This window comes from Pleurodeles waltl, chromosome 6 (genome assembly GCF_031143425.1).
Source record: "Pleurodeles waltl isolate 20211129_DDA chromosome 6, aPleWal1.hap1.20221129, whole genome shotgun sequence".
NCBI classification, from domain to species: Eukaryota; Metazoa; Chordata; class Amphibia; order Caudata; family Salamandridae; genus Pleurodeles; species Pleurodeles waltl.
The window spans coordinates 1,093,959,138-1,093,976,436 of record NC_090445.1 but is presented as its reverse complement, the minus strand read 5'-3'; the positions used below and the strand labels follow the sequence as shown (position 1 = coordinate 1,093,976,436).

The window sequence follows — 17,299 nt, the reverse complement described above, 5'->3', positions numbered from 1 at the left end:
TCAAGCTTGAACTTTCTTCGTTTCCTCGCAGCACTTTAAATAGAATGAGACTGAAATGTGCTGCTTTCTTGGCTGGGAAAGTTATTTGTAGACTACACAAATCAGATTCAACTTAGTGGTCATGCTTGTGTTTGTTCACCATGAGCTCTCCAGAGGTTAAATGATTCTCTTTAAATGTTGCTTGTTGCATCAGAAGCATCCCGTACACCCTCCCCCCCAAGTTTATCATAAGGGACCAAGCACAAACTTCTGCTCGTCTTTATGCTCCCTACACTCAAACTAGCTCACCCTTATGTGATCGCCAGTCATTTTTTGGTCTGTATCTTTTCTATGAAGGTCTTGATTCTTAAGTCAATGCTTCATTTGGATTTCTTGCTGGTCGAAGTGGCAGAATTGTGTGGTTGTTCTGCACTATTGTTAAAGGTTCATGAAGTATATGTGCCAGCATCATAGACATACCAATTTGGGGTATGCGAGTAAGCAATCAAACCACCGCTTCACCAGCAGCTCACATCTCAGAGCTTGCAATAAGGGTAGGGGCCAGGATATTTAACCCAACATACAAAGGTGAAGTGGAGTAGGCTTGGACTGACCAAAATACCAAGGTCCTGGCGAGGGACATAACAGGTCTGACTCCTTTTCCAGCCAAAAGCGCAAGGTATGGAAACTTCAAAGAGAACGTGGCTCTTAAAACCCCATTTACTCTGCCCGTGTCTTCTTGACGTGCAACAAAGGATGCAAGAACTGCAGGGGAGCCACTGCAACATATGCTACTATAACAGAAATGTAATCTTTACACAGCAGTAGAATTTTAATTTCTACATGCATAAGTTAGCACAAGGGGAAAAAATATTTAAACCAGTAGGAGCCATGTTAGCAGTGGTACCTATTTTTATCATTAGTCTCCACAAAAAGACCAATATGAATTTTTTTCTGATCCCCAAGGAATCAGAAATATGGATGATGGGTAGCAAATATGCCAGGTTAATGAGGAATGTGATCAACCATCAAAACAATACCCATTTTCAAAAGCCTGTGGAGCAGCACGGGATGGCTGAAAAAACCTTATTTCTTAAAACTTAAATCATCTTAAATTAAAAGGATATACTAGAACTGTACAGAGTAAAAACAGTATTCATGTTTTTACTTAACTTATACAAAATGTGTGAAGTGTTACTTATTATACAAGGCGAATGAGACACTGAACTTCAGAGAGATTCAGTGATATTGATCCATCCCCCTGATGAAGGATGTTAGAAATGGGGTCCCTAGTTGGCAGTGGTTTCCACCCTGCCCAAGTAGTGACCTTCACTCTTGTCAGGGTAAGGGAGCCACATAACTAAGATAACCCCGGCTCACGCACTTGGTAGTTTGGCTCAACCAGAACAGCTTATTCCAGAGGCAATGTGTAAAGTGTGTGTGTGTAAAGAGTGTGTGTGTGTGTGTGTGTGTGTGCGCGCACACACACAAACTAAAAAAGGACTCCACAAAAGTTCACTGAAATAGCCATTATTTGGAGTAAAACAATTCCAAAATGACAAAAATTCAACTTACACAAGTCAACATTTCACTTTAATTGTTTAAGCAAGTCTTAATCCATAGTATCAATGGATGTATCTCTTTAGCACAAAGTACCTTGGATGCATCCAAAACAAAGACGCTGCGGGTCGCAGGGGAGGTGAGGCACCAATGGCAAAGCAATGTGTCTGTTCCTTACTGCGCAGGGGAGGTGATGGGTCAATTCTTTACTCACAGGGAAGGCGGTGAGTTGATTTCTGGACACGCAGCCCCAGTACCTTACTGCGGTGCGGGTCAATGAGAAACTGACGCCCTGGGTACAGTGCGTGTGAAATCCAGATGCTCTGTGTCGATGGAGCCACCATGGAACAGGCGCTGCATTGGCTTTCCAGCAGCAAAATGTCAGTGCATGAATTTTCTCCTTCAGGTCACCAGCTCACACTTCCAAGGTCCCAGGGACAAGAATTGGCACCACTTTGCATGTCAGGACTGTCAGCAGCAGAGCCCAGGCACTGGTAGATTAAGTCTTTGATGTCCCTGGGACTTCTTAACAGGAGACAAGGTCAGTTCAAGCCCTTGGAAAAGTAGAAAGCCACGTTCAGTCCTTTCACTACTAAGACAGAAGAAGCAAGTGGCAGTCCTTCCAACAGTATTCAGCTCTTCTTCCTGGTAGAATGTCCTCAGTCCAGAAGTGTTCTAACTGTGGTGTCAGAGGTCCAGTACCTATACCCATTTCTCTTTGGTGTAGGAAACTTCAAAGAGAAGTCTTTGTAGTGCACAAGACCCTGCCTTTCCCTGCCCTGGCCCCAGACACACTGTAGGGGGCTGAAGACTGCTTTTTGTGAGTACAGGCACAGCCCTACACAGGTGCAAGTGTTCGCTCCTCCTACCACTCCAGCTCAGGAAGACCCATCAGCCTGGTGACAGGCTATCAGGATATGTGGGGCTCCTTTTGTGTGACTGCCTAGAGCACTGTTCCAAACATTTTTCACCCGCAGCTCCCTTAACCTAATTGCCTTTGGGCGTTGGCCACGGCTCTCCATTACGTTAGTTTTGTTTGGCATGTGGGGTGGGTGGAGCTGGGGGGGGGGGGGTGACTCAGGGTGATGCAAGTCCGGCCTAGGGAGTACTTCAATTTTTCCCCCTGAAAATAATTAAGTTAGGGCAAGCAGATTAAGGTATTAAAATAATCATAGATCTAATCCTATCCTAACCTATCCACTGTGGAGTCCCATGCAGTGTCAACTACTGATTGAAGGGACACGAGGTTCTTAGAGAAGTGAACTGTTAGAGGAATAATCCCACTGACTAGCCCCCATAAATATTAGGGTACTCACATCCCTTTCCCCACTCTTTAAAAGCCCCCTTAATCCTGCCTTTTGCAGGGCTAGTTTTTGATATGCCGTCAGTGTGTGAATTGCCATAGAAACCTTTTGTAAATCTAGGCATGGCCCAGACGTACACTCCACCCAATATTCCCTCCGATGCCCTCTTCCATTCCTTGGAAGCAGACTGGCTTGTGGATGTCCACCAAGCAGCTATTCTTAAACCTTCATAAATAATTTGTGTATATTAACATACAAATCTGGATTCCCAAACCAGGCGCTTCATTTCACAAATGCAACCCTGACTTTTCCACACCTGGGTGTGGTGGCACTGTGCTGCAAGACACTCGGCCCCTCTGTGCCTACTCTGTAGTGGGTTGTCTAGTTTTACCTCCATGAGCTCTGTTGGACCCTGCTATACACAAATGCTTGGTTGGTGAGGTAAAGGAACGCCTCTTCGCACAATTGGGTGCACTGTTCTCAGCAGCCTCGGTTGCACCTACATAGCCAGACTGAGCTGGGAGCTTCAAACAGAAAACAAGTTGTACAGTGATTTTTTTCATGAACAACCAATAACTTCCAACTTGGGTTCAAAGGAGGAAAAGGAGTGTCCCCTCCCTAATAAACCATGTTCAGACATGGCTCAGGAAAGAGGGAACGTCAGCCAGTTAACGAGAGAGATAATGGGTCAAGAAAAAAGAAATGGACCATTTCGGAATAGTTAGAATAACCTTTTTTATTTCAGAAGATGGTTTACATCTGCACTATGGAAGCCCTGAGCAGATATGAAGCACACCCAAGATTTCCTTTTCTTATCTCTTTATTTCCCTTTCAGAGCTGCATTTCAAGTTATTGGTTAATTTTTTTCACCATCCATCTTTGAGAATGTAGTGGGAGCTGCCAAAATAATTTATCTGGTGCAGGGGTAAAAGGCCTGTTGGTGAGAGCCAGTTGCATTCTGCAGCCAGTTAGGAGTGGATACCTGCAGGATAGCGTGCATCAAGGTTTCATCAATGTTCAGCTGTAACGCATGGTTAATGGATGACATGGTGACAAAATGTTTCAAATTTTGCTCATTTTACGCAGCAACAGCTTGCAGAATGTCATAATAATGCAATTATCATTTCTACTATACCCATAACCTCCACTGGTGTGGCCTCGTAGCACTTCTACCTTCCTTTCCCAAGGAATGCATGGTATGTGCTCCTAAATGGCAAGAGTGTTGGTTGGTTGACATACATAAAGAGTTGGGTGATTTGCACTGAGGTCACAGACATGCGCCAGCTGTGTGGCAGTGGGATTTGATGCAGTGTAGTGCTGTGCAGAGGGTTTTAAGGAAAGTATTGTTTAGAGAAATGCCTTGCAGTGCATCCCAAACTGTGTGCTTGGTGCGCGGCGTCCCTGGCTAGCTTTGACGGCGCACCAGATTGTGAATTCACTCTAGACCAGTGGTTCCCAAACAGCCCAACTGTCATCCTGACCCAGACGTGTATTCAGCAGCCAGGCAGAGGCACAGAATGGTTAAGTAAGAAAATGCCCACCTTTAGAAAAGAGCATTTTCAAACTTACAATTCATAAACCAACTTCACCAAAAGATGTATTTTTAAATTGTAGGATCAGAGACCCAAAATCCATATCTCTAACTGCTCCCAATAGGAAATTACACTTAAGATACATTTCTAGGCTGTGTTGCTCTATGAGAGAGGTAGGCCTTGCAATAGTGAAACCTGAATTTAGCAGTATTTCAGTACCAGGACATGTAAAACACACCAGTACATGTCTTACCTTTTAAATACACTGCACCCTGGCCTTAGGGCTGTTTTGGACCTACTTTAGGGGTGACTTGCCTGAGGTAAAAGGGAAGTTTTGGGCCTGCAAGTGGGTGCACTTACCAGGTAGAAATGGCAGTAACTGCACACACAGACACTGCACTGGCAGGTCTGAGACATTTTTGCAGGGCTAGTCAAGTGCATGGTGCAATCAGTGTTGCAGGTGCACTAGTAGCATTTTAGGTACAGGCCGTGTGCACACATAATGCACTTTACTGGGGACTTACTAGTAAATCAAATATGCCAATCATTGATACACCACCAAAACAATTTAGACAGGGAGCACTTGCTCTTTAGCCCTGGTCAGCAGTAGTAAAGTGCCCAGAGTCCTAAAGCCAACAAAGACAGGTCAGAAAAAAATAGGAGGAAGAAGGCAAAAAGTTTGGGGATAATCCTGTAAAGTGTGATTTGTAACAAAGGACCACCAAAGGGCTCAAACTGCATTGCTTATTTGGTGAGGAGGATCTCAAAAGCTTCTGATTTTATGAAATACCTTTACAAAAAGAATTATCATTATTAAGAAAAATAATGATTGGATTGTTTCATGATTATTTTAACAAAATAGATTCATTTGTGCATTAAAATGGTCAAGTAGGTTACTACATAAGAGGATGTATGAATAAAAGTATACAGTGGACAGATTAACGAAGCCGGTAGGTATTTACCCAGAAGAAGTGGGACAAAGGACTTCCTTCACTTCTTGGGGAGAGCAACATTAAACTTTCAGTTTCTGCACACATTTAGAAGTGTCCACCACATCTTTTTGCTACTTAAATCTATTAGGAAAAAACAATTACGCTAAAATCTGCACATTATTCCATCAATCAAGCACTAATAGGAGCAGACTAGATTGTCCTAATGTCATTTTTCTGGATACAGCACAACTCCGCAAACTTTAATTTATACGAACTTGCACAGCTCGTTTTCTTGGATTGCCGTGCAAAGCACAAATCTGTGGCCCCCCGAGATTACTACATGGGTTTCCAAAGGACAAGCGTGTCGTTTTCAAAATACCTTGTATTTGCATTAACGCACTACACAGCCCTTGTCCTGATTTCATTGAACCCATGTCCTCATGGTGGTGTAAACCCACCAAAACACTAGATCGTCAGCCAACTCACTACAAATCTCTAAAACACAGAAAGTTAGTCAACGGGGGCAGATCTTTTGCTTTCCAGAATTCCACCCTATGGAATACATCAATTTTAAAACAAATAACTAGTTACAGCAAACTCCTTAAAACCTGGTTATTTATATACTGAATGCTTCGGATGACTAGTAAGTACTGTATGTGCTTTAGAAAAATCTATACATAAATAAAATTAATAATGTGCAGAATAACCAGTTATTTAGGCAATGCAGTTAAAAAAAAAAATATATATATATATATATATATATATATATAAAAACTGGTTTAACAACTGCAAGGGAACATGAAGGAAGAAGCATCAGCACATGGAGCGTCTCATGCGTGCATCTGATGTCAGTGAAGGGTAGAGGCAAGGGTGCAAACTGTAGAAACAGATGAAGGATCATTTGGAAAACGACTTTAGTGCTGAAATGCTGGCAAAGAACTAGAATTCCTTAGATGCACGCACTGCGCTCCAGATACAGGCTGGAATGCAGAGCAATGATCCTACATTACAGCCGACTCCAAACTGAGCCACAATTAAGTGAATGAAAAACCCAAGTGAAGAGAAGAGCGGTTTGCAGAGACCCCTCCCTCTCACAACGACAGCCGGACGTGCAGGCCAGGCTCAGTATTAAGGGATCACATCTCGAGTCTTCCCAGAAAGTACATGCAGCAGAGCAATGATTTTCTGCTCTTCCTGTTCCGAGTGCATCTTTTTTACTAGTCCAATCATATGGTTTAAAAAGCAGGCATATGGGGTCCGTGAGATTAAATCCTTCGGGAGGGATATACCTGGATCCACTTGAAGTACCACAGGTCATCGATACAAACACTGATGCAGTGCTCGGTAGTCCCGTAGACCTTAAAGAGTCTACTTTCCCCTTAAACGTTTCATGGCAGCGCAGTGCTATATGCTATGCTTACCCCTTAAATAAAATTGTTTAAAAAGGAAATCTTTCATTTTGTCCTCTGGGCCATGAGACTGAAACACCACTATTGAAATCCATGTTCGCCATTGTTTAGGTCCTTTTAGGCGTAGTGTTACCAAAGTCCTTTTGATTTCACAAAAGTATAAATATAATATGCTTATTTATAGAGTCTTTCTGCCAGCCTTCGTTATATATTGGGCTGTTTTGTTTTTTACTTTTTCAGTCACCCCACTAAAGCTTATAGCACGGGGTGAGAGGTCAGTCCAGTTCAACCATTGCCGGGGCCTCCGAGGCCCTGGGGCACTCCCTTCCCCCTTTTCCCCCTTGGGGGGGGGGGGGGGGGGGGGGGGTGCCGAGTTCGGCCGCATTTCCGCCCTGACGCCTCGCGAGGCGTTGGGGGCGGAAGTCATGCCCCAGGGGGCATGTCGTGGGGCCGACGTTGGCCGCCCACTGGTTCCAGCCGCCGCACACTGGTGGGGGGCTATTTAAAGGCCCCCCAAAGAAGGTTATTCCTTCTTTACTTGTGTGTGGCGGCGGGACCTGGCGTGCGGCCCGCGTTTGGAAGGATTACTCACCAGAAGGATTCCGGCTTCTCCCCTTGTTTTCATCGGCTGCTGCCTTCGTTGAAGTCCTTCCTGCTTCGCGTCCAGTATTCCAGTATTGAGTGTAAGTATTAGAGCGCAGCGTGAGTGGCGTGCCGTGGCCCCTGTCTCCAGACTTAATTATTCTCCTGGCGGCCGGCTAATTATTGCGGGGTTTTTGCACGTCCAGCCCGGTTCCGGAGCCGGATTGCTTCGCGCTTTAAGTGGCGTGCCGGGGCCCCTGCTTTCCAGCCGCGTGAGGGGAGGGGGGGGGGGTGGGGGCGTTAAAAAATAAAAGTTCATCCGAGCCTCGGAGGCGCGTCCAGCTCGGTGCCTGAGCTGGATTTCTTCACGCTCTGGTGGCGTGCCTGGGCCCCTGTCTCCAGACTTATTCAAACTCAGGGCAGCCGGCTAAATTATTTGTAGGCGTGGGGTCGCAGGGAAAAACCTCAAGTGGCGAGCAGCGCTTTGCAAACACGCGCTGTGTTAACTGGCCGGTTTTTTTTTTTAGTTTAAGCGCTCGCATTTTAAACGCATGATCAGTGGTGGGCAGCACGATTCCCGACGCCCTGGGCAATTTTGATAAAACACGCGTTGGGCAATATGGTCTTGTTTTTGATGTGTCACACTGATGTAAGTTGGGTTTGTGCATTCCGCTTCACAGAGTTTGTAAGTTTCTGCTTTGTCTGGAAAAAAGGAGTAACTTCTGCCTTTGCAATTTTGTGTAAAGTTGTGGTTTTTCACCTTGGGGTTGACAGTGGTTGCATAACATTGGTATTGTATTTTATCGTGCTTTAGCACAGTGTTAAGCCACCTGCGTGTGTAGTGCTTTATGTGTATGAGCCATTATTAAGAGGTGGCCCATTTGCAGGCAGCCAAAGAGTGTCTAGCCTGTGTGGTTGCATTAATTATTTGGCAGTTGAGCCACACTTAATTTTCACTGTGGTAGCTTGGTGTTGCCTTAGTTAAAGTTATTGCATCCATTACTGCAGATTGGTTTCTTCAGCTCTTTGATTTATGTGTGGTGGACACAGGATTAAGGGGTTTCAATTTGTGGACATTTGGGATCCCTGTGTTTGACTGTTTTTTGCCTCTGTTTTTTAGCTATGTGTCCGCCGCGAGGACACATAGCTAAAAAACAAAGAAAGGGCACTCCTGCCCAGAAACAAAGCACTTTGCAGCCAACAGCTCAGGGGGGAGCAGTGGCCTTTGGACAGGAGCCCGCATCTTGCAGCGAGGGGGGAAATCTGGGGGGGACCAACTCGACCCACGCAGAGGGGACACTCCTGAACCCCCAGCCAACCCTCCCCCTCGCTGCCCCAACATCATCGCGACCTAACTGCGCCCCCCTGGGAAGGAGTCAAGCGCTTGAACCTTAAAAGAAAAAGTGCGCTAGACCAATAAGCGCTGCGGGCCTCTGTGGGCTCGGTCCGGACAGCCTACGCTGCACAGACGGCTGGAGCATGCTGAGGGCGCCAGGGTCACGCCGATGCCCCTGCGGTCGGCACTTGCTTAAATTGCCCTGCACTGCGTGGAAGCTACCCGCGGTCTCTGACGTTCGCCCCACTCCTTGGCCCATTCCGGGCTACGCCGCCTGCCTCGGCCTTCAGTCACGTTCCCCCTTCCTCTGGGGAAACCTCCGGCACCAGGCTCCGCCGCCTATGAGGGTGAGAGCGCTCTCCTCCAGCTGTTACGCTCCCCACACACATTGAGGCGCCCCGCGGATGGTCCCAAGGGGACTCAACGCCGGACCGTCGCGAAACCCAGGGGCCGCTGCAACTGTCAATGAACGTATGGCCACAGGCAATGAGCACCCATAAACAGGATTACGCCCTCCATTGGCACTGCTGGTCAACCCCACGCTCTCAACACCGTATGTGTAAGCCATATCGAGGACACTCAGCAAAAGTTTAACTCACTGAACTAAAAGTGCCAAATAGCGCGAAATCACTGCAGACTAGGAAGAGACCTCGGGACACCCAAAATGGCCGCCAGAGCCAAATCAGCTAAGAATATGGACCGAAGCACCCATGGTTCAACACCTGCCGATCAACAATCTGACCCATCCCTACAGTCACTGGAAAACACGCTCATGTCGCATTCTCCTCAGTTTGAGAAAGTATTACAGGCGATCTTGGACACTAAGTCATCTCTAGAAAACAGAATTGACGCAGTTACACAAGACTTGAACCTCCTACGAGTGGACCATCGAAGTCTAGCTGAAAGAGTGAAAACAGCTGAAGCTGAAATATCCGACTTAACCCCAATGGCGCAAGGAAATCAAAAACAGATCCAGCGCATGGACGCGGAGTTGAAGGTACTCTGGAGGAGATCGGAGGAAATGGAGAGCAGGGCGCGCCGCAACAACGTGAGGTTTCTGGGCTTTCCAGAGTATGCGACAACAGGAATCGGAAATCCCCGTGGAACAATGGCTAATCAAGGAGGTGTTAAATGGGGCTCCATCCAAGTTTTTTTCAGTTGAAAGGGCTTACAGAATCCCGGGTAGACCCCCGGCCAGCCCCCTAGACCACTGATCGCTAGATTCCTGAACTATAGAGACCGGGATGCAATATTGCAACAATTCCGCAGCAAAGGCCCATTTAAGTATGAAGACTCGACTATTAATGCATATCCAGACTTCACGCAGGAGGTGCAGAACCAACGCAACTCTTTCGTCCAAATTAAACAACGCCTACGAGAACACAACATAAAATATGCCTTGCTCTTTCCTGCAAAACTAAGGGTAGTAGCGGAGGACCGCACCCACATATTCACAAACCCCGAGGATGCTTGGACATGGCTACATGCCAAGGGCCTAGCTCACCCTCGGGAAGACTCGGAAGGAGATGAGAAATGGCAAACTCCTGCTGCTGCAAGAAAGCGATCCAAAAGACGAACCAGGGGCCAGCCTAATGACTGGCAGGTAGCAGCAGAAAGAGCAAAAGTGCTGAAGGAGACGCCTCTACACATGCAAAGCAACTGTGCAATTGCTAGGAAACCCCCAGAGCTGGGGTCGGACTCAGACACGGGCATTTCCACATCTACAATAATAGAACTAGATGGGCCAAACGTCACCCCCAGATCCGCTGACGAACTTTAAGCCACCCTGAGAGGCCGCTAGTGATGATGCTTGAAACCTGAAAACTTCAAGAGACGCTGTGGCGCCGGCGAGGCGTGGGGACAATGCGCCTCCAATAATGTGTATCTTTAATATAAATACTAAGCCGGGTTAAAGGGGCCACCTGCGGGCGGACCGTGGTTGGCGGAGCAGCGTCGGAGGGAATAATCTGACGTTTCGAGGGGCGCCCAATGGTATTAGCAGACTAAGTCTGCGGAAAGATGTGAGCCCCTCATAAGAGCCACATCTGGACGATATGAGTATCCCACTATGCAAATCCAACCGGATATGGGTTATCACACGTGTTGTTAAGTTTAGTAGTTTCACAATAGTTGGAAGTAGTAACGGGGATTCAATAAGGGGAGTTGGGGTTAATAGTCTAGTAGAAACACATGTACCGGAACCACTTAAAGCACAAAATGAACAGCTGCACCCGCCATATTTAAATACCAGCTACAGAAAGGCAGTGACCAGGTGGGCCAACTATAGAACCCAGATCCTTAACGCAGAAACATACCCCCAAAGCCCCAAATGATGCCTTCAAGCAACAATACCAAAAACCAGTATATTATAGTAACTTGGAATATTAGGGGCCTGGGGGCACTGAGTAAACGGGCTAGGGTGCACGCTCGACTCAAACGACTAGGAGTGCACATTGCCATTCTACAAGAGACACACATGTTAGAGGGGGACTTACGAGATCTGCGCACAAAATGGGGAGGCCTGCTGATAGGCACAATGTACTCGGCCTTCGCAAGGGGAGTGTTGGTCTGGATAGCGGCGGGAGTCCCATTTCTCTTGTCGGCACACAGGATAGATCAAGGGGGGAGATATGTGGTGGTGGAGGGCAGACTAGACGGCAGACAAATAGCAGTGATCGGCATATACACCCCAAATAGTGGCATTACGGGTTTTCTCACTACCCTCACTCCAACACTACTGTCCCACCCCATGACCCTAGCCCTCTGGGGTGGCGACTTCAACAGTACCCCATCTGCAGTACTGGATAGAACTAGTGCCTCTACCAGCTCACTAACCAACAGGAAACCCACAAGTCCCCTGCAAGACTAGGCAAGCGTTATGAGGCTTTACGACATATGGCGACTAGGCCACCCAGAACAAAGAGAATATTCATTTTACTCAGCACCACACAACACCCACACTAGAATAGACATAATATGGGGCACTCGCGAAATAGGGGCATTGGTTAGCGAATCGGAATACCTAGCAAAGACACTGTTGGATCATGCGCCATTGAGAGTAACACTGAATTGGGGAAGAACACGTCAGGCAGTCCCCACCTGGAGGTTCCAGGTGGAGGCATTACAGGACCAAGCATTTGCTGAATCACTGAAAGAATCTATAAGCCAATACTGGGATATAAATGCCATGTCCGCAGCAACTCGGGCAATAGAGTGGGACGCCCACAAAGTAGTAGCACGCGGAGTATGCATATCCACCACATGGGGAGTGAGACGCTCTTTACAGGCAGAGATTGGTAAACTAGAGAAGGAACTCAGGGCAGCGGAAATAGCGGTAGCACTAGGGGAAATTTCCAATATTGTCCTAAAAGAAAAACGCTCAAAATATAATGACGCAGATAGCAGACTCCGCTGCCATGACTACAACTATTACTTAACCAGGTTGCAAACGGAAGGGGATAGATCAAGCAGAATGTTAGCATGGCTGCTCCGCGAAGACAGACAGCAAACTCCAATAGGTGCCATCCGAGTGGGCGCACAGGATATGGCTACCACACAAGTAGAAATAAACAAGACATTTAGGAAATACTACTCAAACCTATACACCAAACGTACCTCATGCACTGCTACACAACTCAAGGCTTTTCTCGCTGATTCTCTCCTGCCCCAACTACCACAAACAGATAGAGATATAATCGAAACCCCCATGACAATGGATGAAATAGAATTAGCCCTTGCACAGCTGCCCAGGAATAAAGCGCCTGGGGCAGACGGCCTCCCTTCGGAATATTATAAAGCCCACTTATCCTGCCTGAAACCCCACCTGCTGGGAGTGTTCACAGAAGCGTGGACTAACGGTAGCTTGCCCTTATCCCAAAGGGAAGCTATGATTGTGGTACTCCCTAAACAGGGTCGGGACCCCACAGATGTCAAATCCTATAGACCACTATCGCTTCTAAACACAGATTGCAAAATATTAGGCAAAATATTAGCTAACAGATTGGCTCCCCTCATGCACTTACTTGTACATGCAGACCAAAACGGCTTCCTCCCTAGGCGCAACACCTTCCTAAATATTCGCAGACTACTGAGCATAATGGGGGACACTCCCCGTGACGCACAAGAGGAAATGGTGCTATCATTAGATATTGAAAAGGCCTTTGACACGCTTGAGTGGGATTACCTACTGGCCACAATGGCTCGCATGGGAATAGGCCCAAATTATATTCGCTGGGTCCGGACACTGTATTCTAATCCAAGCGCGAGGGTGAGGACGGGCGGGGTGATCTCTGACAGCTTCTCGATCTCCCGGGGCACACGGCAGGGCTGCCCCCTATCCCCGCTATTGTTTGCCATAGCAACGGAACCGCTAGCGGCAAGAATACGTCTCATGGAACATGAATGGGGAATAATCAGGAGCGGGCTACATCACACGATTTCACTATACGCAGATGATGCCTTAATATACATCAGGAACGGCCGTGCAGTTATTCCCTCAGTAATATCCTTACTGGCTGAGTTTGGAGACCTGTCAGGCCTTGTGGTGAATTGGGAAAAGTCCTGTGCGTTTCCCCTGGTAAAGAGGGCACCCAATAATCAGGATGCCCCTCAGATAGGGCGCCTTAAGTGGTGTCCGGCTACATTTAAATATCTTGGGATAAACATATACCACGACACAGAAGATCTAAGAGATGGGAATCTGGGGAGGGCGCTAACCTCCATAAAAGGCTCATTACAGTTCTGGAACAAGCTCCCGCTCTCGCCGCCTGGTAAGGTGGCGATCACCAACATGCTGATCCTACCTAGGCTGCTATATTATTTTGCGGCCTTACCTATAACTATTCCCAAAAGCTTCTTTATCAATTTAAACACAGCTTTGCTGCAGCTCATCTGGGGCGGAGGCAGAGCACGGGTGGCTCTAATCACGCTGCAACAACCGGTGGACAATGGCGGCCTGGGAGCCCCTAACTTTGAACGATACTATGCAGCTGCACAACTTCAGTGGGTCCACAATTGGATCCACAGACCAGAACATGCAGAATCCACGTGCCTGGAGCCCCGGCTGAAGGGGACCCCCCTGATAAGATGGCTGACATCGAAGTTCCCCAAGACAGAACAGGTCAACCCACTGCTTGCAGTTGCGCACGCGTGCTGGGCTAAATTTGTGCAAAAAGGAGAGGATAAGCTTCCTTACTCCCCACACATACCACTGAATTATCTATTGGCGGGGACCGCAGCCGGAATGCGAGCTGTGCGGGCGTGGAGTGAAGCAGGAGTACAGACAGTAGGAGATTGCTTTGAAGACGGCAAGCTAATGTCATTCGAGGCTCTCCAGGCCCTCACGGAGATAAGCCCCGGCCAGTTCCTGACATACCACGCTATATGCCACGAAATTAGAAAAATATGGGGGGCAGGTGTCTCGGAACCGGCGGTCTCCCCTGTGGTTCACCACCTCTTTCAACATAATGACCAAATAAAAATAATATCCAGCCTTTACAGAACTCTCAATAAAGCTCCCGAGCCACAGGCGGGGAAGGCCTGGATGAGATGGAACGCTGTACTCCCCGCCCCGATCACACAAGTGGACTGGCCAAAAGCCTTGTCCCACGCCCGCGGCGTGTCAAGGAATCCCAGATTTAGGTACACCCAATTCAATTTCACGCATCAAACATATCTATCCCCAGCCAGGATAAAGCGAATGTTCCCCAACTCTGAGCCAGTATGCCCTAGATGCAAAACACAGTCAGCACCCTTCGATCACATGGTATGGGACTGCCCCAATATACAAACTGCCTGGGCGGAGGTGGTAGGTGAGATGTCCGAGTTAACGGGGCTCTCGTTGACAGCAGATCCCGGATCCTGCCTATTGGGTCTGAGAAAAAGACCAAAAAAACAAAGACACCTGCACAAGTTTGTAGACTTAGCCTATTTAATGTACAAAAGATTAATAGCGATACACTGGAAAGCCCCCAAAGCTCCTGATCGTAAATCTTGGCATACTCTAATATTACGTTGGGCTCGCACTGAATATCAGGTACTCAAAAGAATGGTGCATGAGGGGCGACAACACACAGGGTGCACCACCTGGGAAAATCTGGTAACCAAATTGGAGGCCAAAAATGACGAGATGCCCCCATGAACCAGGGAACACATATCTGCAATAATTGTAATATAAATCTCTCTGCTTCCCCCATCACAGAGACACAACCCGCCGGGCGCCCAGACACTACAGTGCATACACCTCACCCCCTACCTCCTCATGTAGTAACAACCCACCAGCTCCCCAACACAAGATTACCAACAACATATGGGGCGCAGCATCACCCGGGTAGGCATCTGTGCTCACTATTCTGCCTGGAGCCCCCATTAGGCGGCCAGGAAACTTTTGCTCAGCAAAACAGGGCCTACACTGGTCACGCACGAACACCTTAAAAGATAGGTAACAAAGGATAAACTCATGGCAAGTGCAGCTATAAAGGATACGGCTGAACTGGAAGTGTTCCGTGTTGTGTTTTTTTGGGGGGGGTTTGCGATTGTTAAATGGTTTTGATATTAGATAATGCTCTGAGTGATCCTGTCGTTGAAAATTGAACGGTTTGTATTGCATATCTGAAACATAAAATCAATAAAAATATTTAAAAAAAAAAAAAAAAGTGGGGGGCAGGGTTAAGATCTTGCACCATCAACGTATCAGTTTGCCGGCTTAATGCCGAGATGGCGAAGCTCTGCCCAGGCCCTGGGCGCCTATGGAATATCCCCCACAAACTGCTGAAAGGTATGCACATGTTTCACAGCGACCAAGTGCATCTGTCCGACGAAGGAACAGATCAATTTATTTGCGACATGTGGGGTTTTGCCCGCAGCCTCTTTTTGGGTGGGGAGGGCGAAGGACCTTTGGGGCCCTGGTCGCCCTTGTGGCGGAAATTGAGATAGAAAATGTGACTAGAAACAATAGGAGGGGGTCCCTAAGGTGGGGCCCCCAGGAGGACATCTGGGATAGGATCCTGAAGTTCTGAGCCAACCAGCGGATGTACACACCAGATCAGGGGGTAAGAGACCTCAGATCGCTGGGGGAGAACATGGGGCTCCCGCTCTTGGCTCCCCCCCATTACACCCCAGGGCTGATTGGTGTTTGGAGGGGGGGCGGAACCCTAAACTGGAGGACAAGGTACCGGGTAGTCAGGGTAACCGTCCCTCCTACGGATACAGGTGAGACACAGGTCACCTGTGTGGTCCAATATGGTGGTTCAGGACAGGAAGGGATCCTGTCACACTGGTTATGGTCACAAGTAATTTCTCAGGAACATGTAAATAAAAATGTTTTCTTTATTGACTAACCTTCTTATACTCGCTATTTGATGTTTTGCTTGTTGAAGTTATGAGGTCATTTATATGATGACTTTTTGAAAATAAAAGATACTCCTTCCAACGAACAAACCTTGTCGTCTCGTGCTTTCCTCGCGGGGGAGTGTGGGCCGTCTGGAGGCCTCCGGATCCTAATGGAATTTACAAGGATATAAGTTCTTCGGTGCATGGTACTACTGCTGCAAAATATGTACCTTTTAGACGAAATTTTTTTTTGCTTTTATTTATATATTTCAATGGCGAGTCCCTGGCACTCTGGCCAAAATATAATATATAAAAAACACATGCCTAAACAAAAACAAGCACTTACAAAACTAAAAGTCTGGTAGCCAACACAAGACTTACTGACAGACTGCTCGTCTACTTCACACAACCTACGCTGTGACTCAGAGTTGCTGACATACACCTCATCTCACAACTGTATTTCTGAGGAGAATAAACTTTGATGTGCTTTTTAGGTCTCACCTTATACAGTCCATGTGCTTTCTCTCCCTAGACCTTTTGATACCTTAAAGAGGGCTTAGATGCCACCCCCATTGCTTACGATTGGCTGGCTTAGTTCTAGCTATTTTCCAATTAGAATTGTATTTGCTTGATAACATTATTCTTCTGCAATTGAAAAGAAGATGAACAGAATTATGTATTCCTGGCCTGTAACACAGTGTGCATCTAATTTTGTTTTCTGAAGCATATATTATTCATAGGATTACATTTGTCGTTGTCACTGCATGCAGCAAAACGTGAACTGGTGTTCGTGATGAGATGCTGATCTCGAACAACTCTGGAGGAAGACTTGAGATACTTGTTCCAAGTCTCTCCCTGCTCGTTCCCTGTAGGTTATTCATTATGAGACCTTTCATTGTTTTTGTAACCAGAATTGTGCTGTTGTTTCCGATGACATTAGGCCAGAAGATTCTAGTCCTAGGATGGTGGTACTATATGACATATTATAATGCTTTGTGATGATTCGATATTCTATTGTTACATTTGCTCACACCATGTCAACTGTGTGAATTCCATTGCTTTCTATGACGACATTTCCTAGAAAAGCCCCCGATTTACGGTGTGAACCAGAGACATTTACTGAGCTTCTAGGTATGCTGTCCAATTTACTGCCGATTTGCTTCACACTCCGGACTTAGGCTATTTTCCAGACTTTGCTCATTGCTGCATCTATTTTAATTGCTAGGAGCATTTATGGCAATTGACTTGAACCTTATGACTGAACTATTGAGACCAACATCTATTTTTGCCTTCTGTATTACTCTTTAATATAGCTTCAGGGACTTCTAAATTACTA

At 47.0% G+C, this 17,299-nt stretch overlaps 1 protein-coding gene and 1 long non-coding RNA gene across 3 annotated transcripts in view; one reads left to right on the top strand and one right to left on the bottom strand.

Annotated features, from left to right (window-relative positions):
* The window catches only part of ANXA11 (annexin A11), a 126,891-nt gene that overhangs the window by 71,092 nt on the left and 38,500 nt on the right, over positions 1 to 17,299 (bottom strand). Inside the window, exon 1 of one of the 2 annotated variants that reach the window (XM_069240187.1) lies at positions 7,309 to 7,560. The exons of the other annotated variant lie outside the window; for it this stretch is intronic. The gene's annotated coding sequence lies outside the window, so the exon portion shown is untranslated. Of the gene's footprint in view, positions 1 to 7,308; positions 7,561 to 17,299 lie in introns of those variants that run through there. 2 annotated transcript variants of the gene reach the window in all.
* The window catches only part of LOC138300597 (uncharacterized), a 56,006-nt gene continuing 46,025 nt past the window's right edge, over positions 7,319 to 17,299 (top strand). Inside the window, exon 1 of the long non-coding RNA XR_011204967.1 lies at positions 7,319 to 7,399. This is a non-coding gene — a long non-coding RNA (uncharacterized lncRNA). The remainder of the gene's footprint in view (positions 7,400 to 17,299) is intronic.